Consider the following 11,164-nt stretch of genomic DNA (forward strand, 5'->3'; position numbering starts at 1 on the left):
ACTCATGGTTTTAAAGAGAATCTGTCTTAGCAAAATAAACCTTAATAATCTTTACATGAAAACATTTATATTCTTCAGAAAAGGCCCTTGGAGAAGCCATCATTTATTTTCAGATAAAAGATGATGGTTTCAAATCGATTCGTAAGTCCATTGAAGAAAGTAAAGAAGAAGTTGAGTTGTTAAAAAGAAGATTAACAACTCAACTACTTCTTAACTTTCTTCAATGAACTTACGAATCGATTTCAAACCATCTTCTTTTACCTAAAGCTCAATGATCGATTCATCAAAGGCTTTTTTCTGAAAAATCTAAATGTTTCCATGTAAGATTAATAAGATTTATTTTGCTAACATAGATTCTCTTCAAACCCATGACTTTGTTGGTGATACATTGTCAAACGAGAGAGATTACCTATAAATAATTTTAAAAAATTGTATTTCGCGATCAAAAGTCTCTTCGCGATGTGACTTCACGTTTCGTAATGTGACTTCACGTTTCACGAAGGAAGTCGAAGAGGCGCGCGCTATACTCTATTTATAATTATGTTTTGCGCGCGATGAACATTTCATTTCTTCACTTCGCGAAGACCTCGTCTGTCTATAGCCTCTTCTTAACTTCACTACTCCCTGCTTCGACGATTCTTCCTACTCGTCTTCTCGTTCCTTTATCGTCGTCATTAATCAGGTTAGTTTAGTTTTTGGTTTAAACCGTTTAGGGTTTATGTTTTATATTTCGCGCTATGCTTTTGCGATGGGTTTAGGGTTCATGTTCATGGTTTCGTTATGGGTTAGTGTTTATGTTTAAGGTTTCGCGATATGCTTTTGCGAATGGTTTAGGGTTTATGTTCATGGTTTCACATGGGTTAGGGTTTATGTTTATGGTTTCGCGATATGCTTTTGTGAATGGTTTAGGGTTTATGTTTATGGTTTTGTGATACGCTTTCGCAAATGGTTTAGGTTTTATGGTTTCGCGATATGGTTTCACGAATGGTTTTGGGTTTATGTTTATGGTTTCGCTATGGGTTAGAGTTTATGTTTATGGTTTCACGATATACTTTCGCGATGGGCCTCTCGCTATGGGTTTAGGGTTTCGCTATGGTATTTGTATTTTTATTTTTCTTACATTTTTGTTATTGTTCCTTTTGTAGATGGAAAAAACTACCTTTATAGAGTTTTCTAGTAGGATTTCTTGGAAAAGCGTTCACTACCTCAAGAAGATAACTAACAAGTTTGTTACAATGGATCTTTTGGAGAGGGTTTATAATACTCAATTCAAATATTTATTCACAGCCCCAGTCTTGTAGTTCTTAGGGTCTATAGTCCATCATATATTTCTTAGGATGGTAAGCTCAAACTCGAAGGAGATGATATTCATGGTCAATGAGCAGGAACTTGTATTTGGTATGAAAGAGTACGCCTTGGTTACAAGCCTAAACTGTGCTGAACGAAGAAGCAGATGAATGTCGAGGTTGTCCACCTCTCTTGATGAAATATTTTAAAGGGAATATGATTGTACGAATGAAAGAGTTTGAGTCTCGTTTTCTGTCATACACTAACAAGGAAGATGCATGGAAGATGGGTCTGGTATGGCTGATTTGTCAGTACCTATTTTCATTTGACCCAAAGAGGATTGTATTTGTAAAAATCCTCCACATAGTGGAAGACGTGGAAACTTTCCTCTTTTTTTCATGGGGGAATGTCTCCTTTAAAGCCACACTGAAAGGTCTGAACAAGAAAATGAAACGTCTCAGTTCCTTATATTTTAAGAAGATCGAGGAGAAATCGAGGAGAAATCGAGTTCTGATCATTTTGCTCATTTTTATTATAACATTTATGGGTTCATACTTGTATTTCAAGTGTGGACATATGAGGTCATCAAAGGTTTTGTCCATAAATTTGCCAACAGGAATGAGCTTAATGAGCCTCTATGCCCAAGGTTGTTAGTTTATCAATCCAACAGGAAGAACACCTTGCAGGAGATAAAGTTTGTCCTTCAGACCACTGATCTAACTGAGATGGAAGAGTCCTCCATGGAGAAAAAGTTATACAGTGAGGTGGACTTTTAATAAATAGACGAGTCAACCGATGATTTGTTTGAGGGATTTACAGATGGGAAAAGATCCAAAGGTGAAGATGCAGATGCAGATGAAGAAACTAAACCTGAAGATACTTCCAAACCTGCCACCAGGAAGAGAAATGCTGAAGCTACTCTCATAGAAGCCAACCTGAAGAGAATGCTTGCTTATAGTCCCCCTTCGCGATGTCAAGTCCTACATCAACTCCAGCACCTTCTATTGGATGTAAATGTGATGAGCTGAAGGAGGAGCTAAAAGTGATGAAAAATAGAGTTGAATGAGGAGCTAAAATAGCTGAAAACAGAGCTGAAAATCACCATCAAATAAACTCAAGCAACTCACCATGCTTATATGAAAAAGTTGCTTATTAGTATGTCCGAATAGTTATTAGCCAAATTCAACCAAAAGATGACCATATTATTAACCAAATTAGATAATATGGAGGAGAAGAAGAAGAATAAGAAGAAGATGAAGGAGGAGAAGAAGAAGAAGAAGAAGGAGGAGGAGGTTAGATATTGAAATTTGACAAGGGCGTCCCTTTGCGAAGGGCCTTCACGTTTCGCGAAGGTCCTTCACGTTTCGCGAATGGACTTCACATTTTGCGATGAAGTAATGCAACTAACATTATTTTTCCATTTTGTAGGAGATCAAGAAGAAGGATGGGGTGAAGGTGGAGGATGAGGAGAATGTGGAAGTGGAGGAGAATGTGGAAAAGGAGGAGTCCGATGAGGTATATTGAAATTTGACAAGGACGTCCCTTCGCGAAGGGCCTTCACGTTTTGCGAATTGACTTCACGTTTCTCAATGAAGTAATGCAATTGACATTGTTTTTTCATTTTACAGAAGATCGATAAGAAGGATGAGGTGAAGGTGGAGGATGAGGAGAATGTGGAGAAGAAGAAGGATGTGGAAAAGGTGGAGGAGAATGTGGAGGTGGAGGAGGATGTGGAGAAGACAGAGGAGATCGAGAAGAAGGATGAGTTGGAGGTAAAGGATGAGGAGTATGTGGAGAAGGTGGAGAATGTGGAGAAGAAGGAGGATGTGGAGAAGATGGATATGGATGTGGAGAAGAAGGAGGATGAAACGGTCATCAGCAAAATTATACGACAAGAGATTGAGAAGAAGAAGAAGAAGAAGGATGAAGATGATGATGATTTTAAAGTATACAATTGTAGACACTTATTTTTGTTCCCCAAATTTTATTATTTTTGAGTTTATAAAAATATTATTCTAAAGGGCTAATAGTATTGGAATTAGAAATTATTTTAACCAACAATGCCGTATTATTTGGATCCTAAAATAATTAATTGAAGGATTATTTTAAAAAAAAATCCGAGTGTTACAAACAGATAATTAAGGTGAATAATAGATTAAAGGAATTATTATCATTATTTATTAGATATTTTGTGAAAGATAAAAATTAATTGAGCAAAATATATTAATAATTAAAGTTTGAAAAAATTAATCTATTATTATCTATAAATATATTGGATGTTAAAGTATAAAATAAAATACAAAATAATAAATGATAAGTTGAGTAATAATCAATATACTTATTAATGTTATTTTTATTTTATTTAGAGATATTTTAAAAATGCATAAATAAGATGTAATAAATATATATGATTGATATTAATTTTATTATTTTTTGTTTTGCAGGCTCATTAATTTATAAAGGAAATAAATAAAATGACCAAATCCAAAAAGTATGAGAGGCCCATCAACAATGAAATCCAAACAAATAATATATATATATATATATATATATTTGATATTATTATGATTATTATTTTATTTTCATTTTGTTGCAGGGAGAAAGATGCAGGCCCATCAGATTAGGCCTAATAAAAAAAGGAGCCCTAGTTGAAGAGAGAGATTATTTTTGTAAACCTTCATAGCCGCCACCTCACTACGACTTCTTTCTTCCAGAGAGAGAGAGTGAGCGAGGCTCTCCCGAAGATGAAGGGTTTTTGACCGATTCCCACTGCCGACTTCCCTCTCAAGCCACGTAGATCTGGTCTTCCGAGAACACCTCGTCCACTGATCTAGTCTCCCAGCTGAGAAGTTTGATCGAGTCTCCCAAGACCAGACGCATATAAAAGGAGATCGAGCAGACGACACCAGAGGGAAAAAAGAGGAGGAGAAGGGGAGAGAAGATTTGGAGCACGATTGTTCCTGGTATTTTAAAGGATTTTTTAGAAAAATCATTCTTCTTTTCCTTTCCTGAGTGATTGTGAGTAGATCTTGAGCGATAGTTAGTTGTTGATCAAGTAGTTGTCGAAGAACAATTGACATCATTGTAAACACATCTTCTTTGTTGTTTTTTATATATGCATATCATTTTCATTGAAAGATCTGGAGTGAAATTACCTGAATGTCTAAATATATATGATGTTGTTTGAGATGTACTGTTTGAGATGTGCAAATTAATATTTGCTAGATAGATTTGTGAATGTTATTGTAATATTTATTAGATTAGTTTGATTTTTTTTGCTTGGATTTTGGCTGCTAGATTCAAAGACGAACAAATTAGATTAAAAGATGAGCCGGAGCTAGAAAATGAGTAACATTAGATTTAAAGATGAGCCAGAGCTAGAAAATGAGTAACATTAGATTTAAAGATGAGCCGGAGCTAGAAAATGAGTAACATTAAATTTAAAGATGAGCCAGAGTTAGAAAATGAGTAACTGAAACAATCCATGTCTCTTCACTTCTGTTAATAAGTTTATTATAGCCTAATTTTGTTTTCAGAGAATCAAAAGAGATGATTTACTAAACATTCAGGTCTATTATTTTAATTAATTATTATTTTTTTATTATTTGATATTCATCGGGAATAATTAAATAGTAACTAAATAATGAAAAAAAATTAATTAAGGAAGTAATAATAGGAAAGTTAAAACTTATTCTGAAATTAAGGATCTGTTTCATCACTATCTAATTTTTCATATTTTATTACTTTTGTTTTGTTTTGTTTTAGGACTATAAAAATCCTAAAACTAATTTTATGTATACAATGTAAATTACTTACTTGATTATAAATTAATATTGGATACATGTCTATTAATATATTAGTGTTTGGCATGATTAGAAAAATGTCTAGGCTTCTAATTTAAGTATTATTTTATAAACTCTACTATATTTATATAATTTTTATGCTTCGTTTTATAAGTAATGCTTTGAACGAATTTAAATGATTAATAAGATATATCCTTAGCGTTAAGACTTAGTATGGTAGGATCTAAAATGTCTAAAATGTAAAGTATAATAATATTTTTTTTAAAAGGTCAAAATTGTTAAAGTAGAGACTGTTTTTTAACGGGCATGTGAGACATAGCGCCAAAAGCCCTTTTTCACGTGTAACCAAGCACCGAACTTTTAAAGAATTTCTTTTCAAAGGCGTTATTGTTTTACATGCCAAATAATTTATTTTTCCTAGTTTTATAAAAATTTAGGTGGCGACTCTTTAGTCACAAACTGGTTTTTAAACAATTCCCAAATTGGATTTAATTTCAAAAAAATTTTAAAGAGATTTTTATATGTTATATTTATTTCTTAAAAGTCAAGAAAATCATTTTTTTTGGAAAACGTTTTTAAACGCGTACAGTTTTCTGGCGACTCTGCTGGGGACTTTTTGATGCTTAACTTGAAAAAACAATTTTGGCCAATTAAGAAAATATATTTTACACTTTAATGTTATTCCCCAAGAAAAAATAATTTGTTTTCTTATTGTGCATGAGCTTTGGGCTCCGATGTGAAGATAGTATAAGGTATACGTCGTTGGACGAAGCCTATACATCTATTGATAATGTGCTAGGATTGTCAATGAGGAATGACGATCTCAACCCGCCAAGAAGGCTTTGTGTGATTTGAGAGTTGAGAAGAACACTAGGAAAAAACCCGGATTAACCCTCTCTTCTTTTCAAATATCCCCTACTATTGAAAATGAGGGACTTTGAAATAGATGTGAGGGGGATGTCCAATTGAGAGCTCCCCTTACATCGAGAGATCCCTTTTGGGATATATCCTTGTCGGTGGAACAACTCTCTCTTAAGTCATTTCCAACTTTAGAACAAAAAGCCAAAAAGCCATTTCTACCAAGACGTTTACTTGTCGTGCCCAAGCAACAAAATCACGTCGAAGAGTCTATTATGTGTCTACTATATATATTAAATACATGTATGCATATAGATGAGATAGGCGTCCAAAAGTATGTTTTTAAATCTGTTTGAGAATAAAAGAGAAAATTAAAATTCATAACATAACAAGTTGTTGTCTTATAGTCTTTATTACACATATATAAGATCGTTAACCGCAAAGACTAGAGATTAAGGTGCTATTTGCGAGGAAAGCAAGAAGGCTAACAATCTAGGAATTTTATGAAGAAAATAACACAAAAGTAGGCAGAGCAATAAATGGAGGAGCAAACGAACAATGAAGGGCCTAAACTAAATTGTTTTTTATGTTATTTTCCCTTTTGAGTTATCAAAGTTTTATCTCACATCTAAATACAACACGTTTTTTAAATGAATCAGAAATTGGACGCTTATTACGATTAGGACACATATGTGCATAAGGGTGACACCGCTTGTCCCCACTACTTGTTTTAAACTCACTTCTCCTGATGGTTCCACAAACTAAATATTTTCACCACGGGTCACACACGAGATCTCACCACCGGACGCTTCATCCGAAAAATGTCTGATACAGAACCAACATTGCAAACTGCATCGCCCTCTGTTCCTCTTAGACAATTGGTTGATGAGCAAACTACTTTTGGCGTCATCTCGGGGATCCAAGTAGACAATCTTAATGAGAAGATGTCTTTACTACTAGACAGTATGAGGTAGTTACTTAATCCACCCACTAGCCAAACAAACCCTTTATTCGGGGCTACTAGTGGACTCACTAACCCACTTGAGCCCAATGTATCAACTACTCATATGAAACATGACCCTAAAGATGAGGTGCTAGTAGAATCATGGTATGCCGCAGATGACGAGGAAGCTCAAGAAGCCAATCTAGAGATACTAAGGCTACAACGGAATTGAGAAGGGAAGAAGGTCGTGATTGAAGAACCGAAAAAGACAGAGTCTGTAGTTCCAAGCATGCCTCAAGGATGGAGTACCGATACCAAAACAAAACAAGCTCTGAAGACGGAAACATCTTTACCTGCTGGAGCACAAGTTACATCGCCACTAGTCGTCCCAACAACATCGATACAATCAGCTAGTCAGTGTGAAGAACTAGCGCAACTCAGAGCTTCTCAAATCGAAATGAAAGCACAAATAGATGCCCTAACTAAAGGGAAGTCAACACACGGAGCTGAAAGTTGGAAATATGGGTTAGAGGCAGCTAAGTGGGACGTGGTCCCTCACGGACTAAAATTACCACATCTGACCAAGTATGCTGGAAATAAAGATCCAACAGCCTTTATGAACATGTACTTGACAAACATCTTTCCATTACAATTCGGAGAGCTTACAGTATTGCAATTATTCCCTCGGTATCTTGAAGAAGTAGCACTTGAGTTGTATTTGCGTCAAAACATAGCACAACACCAGACTATTGAAGAGCTAGCCAAGGTATTCATAAGTCGCTTCGGTATGTTTTTGAAGGTGGACAAGCCTGAGAGAAAACTTAGGAGTATTAAGCAAGGTCCAGGTGAAACTTTCGAATCATACGTTGATAGGTGGAAGGCTGTGGCTTCACTGATCGATGGAATACCAAATGAACAAACTCAAGTGGATATGATCTATGATAACATTAATGTATCATACACCAAAGTCATGTCAGTCAACAAATATGCTTTCATGGAAGACTTTGTTGCTTCTGGAATGGGATACGATGATGCATTAAAGAAGGAAGTCATCGAAGGCAGGACGTCATACCAAAGCAATACTTATTTTAATTAGAAAAAGGATAAATCAAAAGTAAACCACATTGCCCATGCATGGGATATGGAAACATTGGATGTCATGAATGTTGGGCAAGGGCACCTTATGGATCATCTACTAGCCGACAACCATCTTTTCCCCCAACTTCTAATGGAAATACTTCGTTTACACCTAAGCCACCCAGGAAGTTTGATGATTTGGGAATGACACTATCTGAAGCTCTCCATATTTTAAAGAAAAAGAATTTAATCCAAGTCCAGACCCCCAATCCCGATAAGCCTATATCAGGGAGGTTTCCGAATGAGTGGTGTGAATACCACCAGACTAAAGGGCATGGGACTAATTATTGTCTTTCACTAAGAGGTGTGATTCAAAAACTTATTGACGATAAGATCATCCCAGCCCCAAAGGCCAAATCGAAACCTCTACCAACTCATACAGTGAATCTAATTGAGGTGTGTAAAGATCTGATAGACGAGTGTGATTCGTCAGGTTTGATTGTTGAAGATGAAAAATTGATAGTCGTTATTGATATCTGTGGTGACGATATTGAAGAGTCGAGCCAAGTGCATACAACAAATAATCAGGATTTAAAGCCAAAGGAGGAAGATGTTTCACAACAAGGATAGTTAGATTTCTTTTGTAATGAACTACGCCGCGCCTGATTTTCTCATATTATGAGAGTACGTAGACAACCTCTCACGAGTTTCGGCCCTAAAAAAATCACATCTTTTGTAATGAACTACGTCGGGCCTGATTTTCTCATATTATGAGAGTACATAGGCAACCTCTCACGAGGTTCGGCCCCAATAATAAAAATTTCTTTTGCAATGAACTACGTTAGACCTGAATTCCCCTAGCTATGGGATACGTAGGCAGCTTGTATGAGCTCGGTCCTAAACTTTTTTATAAATACACAACACCTATGTCAACACTAGGGGCATTTTTATAAAAATGATGGTTAAAATGATGAACTTTTAGCTTAGGTAAAAAAACTAACCTTGACCAGGTCAAACGTCAAAATCCAACATCCAAATTAGGGGCATTGAAAACGATCAAATTCTTTCACGCAATTGATTATGGTCATATTGAGACAATTGTTGACATTTTGATGAAAAGTGAAACGAGGATTTAGAAAATAAGTAAGGATAAGGAAAGGTCAATTGTTTCCTTGATTGTCTCAAAAAGAGCCAACGTAACTCTTGAAATTCGAATAGAGTACTATCTGATTGAACTCACTCAAAAGTCTTACGGAGCGTCTGAAACATTGTTGGAAAAGCTCGTGGAAAAAGTCAAAATGCCCAAACTCGGAACCATTGTTACCAATAGAGGCGTTTCATCTCTAAAGGAGGTTATGCGAAAGAACCCAATATCTCTAAAAAAGAAAAAAAAAGAAAAAAACAAGAATTTATATTAAACAAGATTGTGTTGGTTGAGATATTGAAATCTCCACTTGTTGTTCGACCTAGACTCTTGTCTGGAGTACTAAATGCAAGAATAAAAGTGTATCGATTCTATCAGATATACCCCGGTCGTTGGAAGAAAAATAGTGAAAAGACACTCATAATGGTTGAGATATTGAAATCACCACTTGTTGTTCACCTAGACTTTTGTCAGATTTGCTAAAGGCAAGAACAAGAGTGTATCGATTCTATCAGATATACCTCGAGTATGTCTAAGTAAATACATTTTAAGGCTTAGAGTTCGAAGCACATAACTTCCTAATGAGAAACGAGATCTAACCTCATGGTACGTGGTTAAAAGATTAAGCTTGACGTGAACTTCATATATTGATGTTCGAGCTTATAGGATCCTTCAAAGAAAATCGACGCTATTGTTTGTACTATAGTTTTAATTCGTAATTGATAAACTCTATGTCGAAGAAATGCACTTACGATTGGTCTTTTTCTGAGTAGTCAAAGAGACAATGTACTGAACCAATTCTTGAAAATGTTTTGATCCAACGTCACCAAAAATGTGAGAACGTAGAGGCGCTAAAATACCTAAAAGGTTAAGAAGGTGTACATTTCGTTTCTCAAAGTGTGGTTAACTAATCAATTGATGAAATTAAGGAACCCTCTATACTAGGGGCATTTTTATTAAAATAAAAATGAAAAAGTATTTAGTTATTTAGCTTAAGTGGACAAGCTAAGTAATTTAAAAAAATTTAGTTTAAGTGAACAAGCTAGATTTAGTTATTTAGCTTAAGTGGACAAGCTAAAAGATATTTCGTAGTTTAGGTGGGCAAACTAAGTAATAGTGAGGTTAAAAGTAGAAACACTTCAGGGTCTTAGTTTAAGTGAACAAACTAAGTCAAACACAAGAGTTTCATTTATTAGCTTAAGTGGACAAGCTACAAAGATATTTCTTAATTTAAGTAGACAAATTAAGTTATAACACAGGGTTCATAGTTTAAGTGGACAAACTAAGTCAAAACGTAAGATTTTCGTTTCTTAACTAAGTGGACAAGTTAAGTCAAACACCATAAAATTTTAATTCTTAGTTTAAGTGGACAAACTAAGTCAAACACAAGAGTTTTATTTCTTAGTTTAAGTGAACAAATTAAGTTATGACACAGGGTCCTTAGTTTAAGTGGACAAATTAAGCTCAAAACCAATAATTGTCAAGATGAACTAAATGGATAGCCATTGCATTTTGAATTCTCCAATAAACGTCATATAAGTATCAAGTTGGAAATGTCGTGAACATGGGCATCATCAGGTTTTATCTCTCTATCTTTTAATTATTTTCAGTAAACAAATCCAAGAAAATAATAAATTTGGGAGATTCAAATGAAGTGTCTATTACTCAAGCTTGGACATGCGTTTTACTAAAACTAAAATTTTCATTTAAACTTTGTCCAAGAGGGGCATTCTGTAGACACTCATTTTTGTTCCCCAACTTTTATTATTTTTGAGTTTATAAAAATATTATTCTAAAGGGCTAATAATATTGGAATTAGAAATTATTTTAAGCAACAATGCCGTATTATTTGGATCCTAAAATAATTAATTGAAGGATTATTTATTAAAAAAATCCGAGTGTTACAAACAGATAATTAAGGTGAATAATAGATTAAATGAATTATTATTATTATTTATTAGATATTTTGGGAAAGATAAAAATTAATTGAGCAAAATATATTAATAATTAAAGTTTGAAAAAATTAATCTATTATTATCTATAAATATATTG

This window comes from Impatiens glandulifera, unplaced genomic scaffold (assembly GCF_907164915.1).
Source record: "Impatiens glandulifera unplaced genomic scaffold, dImpGla2.1, whole genome shotgun sequence".
NCBI classification, from domain to species: domain Eukaryota; kingdom Viridiplantae; phylum Streptophyta; class Magnoliopsida; order Ericales; family Balsaminaceae; genus Impatiens; species Impatiens glandulifera.